This window comes from Micrasema longulum, unplaced genomic scaffold (assembly GCF_059751315.1).
Source record: "Micrasema longulum isolate JH-2025_06_02 unplaced genomic scaffold, ASM5975131v1 h1tg000681l, whole genome shotgun sequence".
NCBI lineage: Eukaryota > Metazoa > Arthropoda > Insecta > Trichoptera > Brachycentridae > Micrasema > Micrasema longulum.
In genome coordinates this window covers 308,541-312,514 of record NW_028277877.1, presented here as the reverse complement: position 1 = coordinate 312,514, position 3,974 = coordinate 308,541, and positions in this window count along the sequence as shown.

Genomic DNA, 3,974 nt, shown 5'->3' with positions numbered 1-3,974 from the left:
GTTAACTGTAGATCGTAGTTCAAACTAAGTTTTTAAATACTAATTTAAATCTAAGAGGCCAAAAAACCCATTCAAATTGGTAGAAAAAAATCACAAAATTAACCCTTCTGCGTGAGCCAAAAGTCTTAGCCATTATTACACTATGACGCCCACGCCAGGGCCGTCTTGTGATGTAAGTTGATGAAAGAAACGAATGAGAAGGCAATAATGAACTACTTTAAGAATTAATTTTTAAAATTTCATCATTAATGTACGAAAATTCTAATCAAAATCTAGAATTTACATATTATGTACAAGATATTTTGATTCTTCGACAACATAACTTTACATGTTTGTTAAGTTTCAATGTACTATTGAATTACCATTATTTAAAAAATATCGTAATTTCATAAATACTTTATACATCTAAAAATATTCTAAATCACAATTCTAGTGTAGTAAAAATTATGAATACGTATTGTTAAGGTCGCCTTTGACGCGCACGAAATCGAATAAAAATAATATACCAATATGTAAAGTTCTAGAAAATTGTGTGCCGTGTTATTTCGGCGAAAGGGAACAGTTCAAGGTACACAGGGGGAATATTTAGAATTTGATGGTAACTTCAACCCCAAGGCACTAGGCCTTGCTTCAACCCTTTATGACGTAAACCGACATTTCGTAAGAAAATTGTGTGTAACAATCATGGTCACAGTTGTTAGGACATTGTTAGGTTATTTATAAACTTGATTTTAAGATTAGGAATTATCTAAATATTATGCTTCATCCTCTGCCGTACAAATCGAGGACTTTTTTATTTTATTTATTCAAAATCTACTTAAGGTTTTTGAAAATAACTATAAGTTCAAAAAAAAATCTCAGCATTAAAAAATCAAATGCAAAAGTAACTTCTCAATTTGAATTTAGATTTAAAAACAAAAATAGATTTACAATATTTGAGTTAGTCCAAACAAAAGACTGGATTTCATCCCCTCGGGAGTCATTAAGATGAACAAATTACAACAGGGATGGAGAATACCTTAAATAAGGGGATATGGAAGTCTAGGAATTTACAGGGCTTATGACCTGTCATTGGCTGGTTTAAGTGGCCACTTTGTGAATGTTACACAAAATGGTGAATGTGACACAGTGTGTAAAGTGGCCACTTAAACCAGCCAATGACAGGTCATAAGCCCTGTAAATGCCTAGACTTCCTTATCCCCTTATTTAAGGTATTCTCCATCCCTGTTATAATTTGTTAAAAATAGATTTCACGATAATTAAATATATGAAAAACCCATAGAATTAAGAAAAGTCCAGAAGGAGCGTAGAATCATATTTGAATATATCGGACTGTGTCCAAAAATTCCCCCACTCTGCCTCACTTTCACCGCGCGCATACTTGAAGTCACCGCATAATGTTGCCAGTTCACGGAAAATAAAATCATAACACAAATGTTAGATAATTTTTGTTTTTAAAGTTCTCTAAAATTGTATTGTACATGCGGAAACATTTATTGACACAACATAGTAGATAAGTAAAGGGTCATTTAATAAGAGTAATTGAATTAATGAACTTTGAACTTAAAAAATGTAACAAATTTTGTTTTACCTAAAGCGGATATTTTTATTTCATGTTAAATAATATTTGATGAGCAAAGTAGCGTAAAAAAATTGACTACCCTGGCAACACTAACAAAATGTCCATTTTGTTTTCTTTGATAATCTGACAGATGGAAAAATAATTAAATTTTTAAGTAATAAATTTGTTACTTACACGTGCATTTGCCATTTCCACATGAAATGTGATCCCATCCTGTTTCTTTTTTATCCCAGCAGTATTTCTACACTTTAAAACGACTCAACACAGCATAGTTGAATTCAAATCGAGAGTTGCGTACTGAGCGACGCGACGTCTACAAAGAAACTTATGGGTCAAAACGTAAAACGACTTCTTTAAGAGTAGTTTTGTCGCCTTCTGTTTGAATATTCTTAATTCTATGGAAAAACCATAAATGTATACAAGATTTATGTTTCATGATCATTATTTATTTATTTATTCGTACAAATATACATATTGCCAAAATCACTCGCAAACGAGTGGAGGCGTATAAAAAAAAAAAAAAAAATTTAAAAAAATTAAAAAATTTTTTTAAAAAAAAAAATATATATATATATATATATATATATACATATTACAAAAAATAGTAACGTATCCCTAACTCCACGAGGCCAAGAGCCCTGTGTTGAGTTGGAATGCAACACAATGGTAAGTAGAAGCATGTTTATTATTAAAGAATACTAAAAATAAATTTATAACATAAATATATTTTTTAATTAACATCTTGGCAACACTGTAATATATAAATCTATGCAATGTCTTCCAGCAGTCTCCCGCTTTTCCCTTAGACAAAATTCAATCCAATCGAACATATATGTACAACATAATTATATTTAACTTTACATAAAAAATACAAATACAATAGTAACTTTCCAATTTTAATTGAGGTTTATTTTTAAAACAAAAACAGATTTTACGATATTTAAATGTATGAAAAATCGTTTATGTAAAAAAAGTATATTAACACTATCAAATATATACAAATACAACATAATTATGTTTACGATCCAATAATGTATTGTAAACATGAAAAAAAAAAAACAGGTATGGGTAATTATTATTATTGAAAATTTTCAATGGCAAATGGAAATTGGTAACTAATTAAAATTACCTTTTATATACGAAATATTACTCAGAAACTATAGCATAATATTTCAAGGATTTTTTTTAAAATTACAGTCTTAGTAAAAATGTTGTTGCCGTATATTATGTTAAATTACATACATTATGCATTTTTTATTTCGATTTTGCAAGTAGATTTTGAATAAATAAAATTAACGTAAACCAAAGCCGCTAATTATTTACGAAAATTATGAAAACAATCTACAAAAAATGTTATTAAAAAGCCATATTATTATAGATACTAATCAATAATATGTTTATGTACTGTAACTATTGAATTATATCTACAATTCATATTTTTCTTTATTAGAAATATTATCAGCTTGTGATGTTTACTAAAATCTACAACTGTGTGCATAAGTTCAAAAATCAATGCCTTAATTATAAACTAATTAGTAAATAAAATATAATTATTTTTTATAAAATATAATTAGGTTACCTCAACAGCACTATTTGGTGAAACATTTCCATTTAACCTAAAACTTTTAAAATGTTATTCAATTATCACAGACAAAATATAACAACTCTTTTTTTTATGGGATATTTTTATACATAATTATGTTCAATAATCTATTAAAATATACAACTGTTCTCTGAAAAAAAGTTACGATTTTTTAAATAATTGCTGCTTTGAGTAAGATAAACGTTCAGTGTTCTATACCCAAGTATACCTTATCCCCTAACTCTAATTTATCATTTAATGTATCACATTGTGCAGACATTAACTTATTTTATATATTTTAATCACATAAAAGTCAAGAACCTTAATGAATTATATTAGTTCATATGATTAAATCACGTCCTTTAAATGCTAAATACATTAGTTGATTAGCAGTTATTTCTTTGTGTCGGTTGTTGGTTAAGGATAAGCGATATAAACTAATATAATACTTAACTGAATGAGAAACATGATGAATTAATGTTTTGAAATTTATATGGCGGAGACTACACTGTATAAACAGTTTGTCGAAGTCGTTATAGTTTTGTTTTCTTTCAAGAAATATTTAAAAAGACCACCTAGAATTAATTTTCTCCGTTTCGCAAAATAACTATGCTCGGGTAGAACATCTAAGCACAAGGAAAAAACTGCTAGATCACCATGTAAGGAAATGCCCACTCGATACATCGCACTATTCCTGTAACGTCCACGGAATGGTGGCGGAGCACTGTCGAGTGCGACGCCCTAGCGCGGGCGGGGCGCCCTGTCGCACGAGGCGCGGGAGCGGAGCGCCGCGGAGGGCGCCGGCCAGCC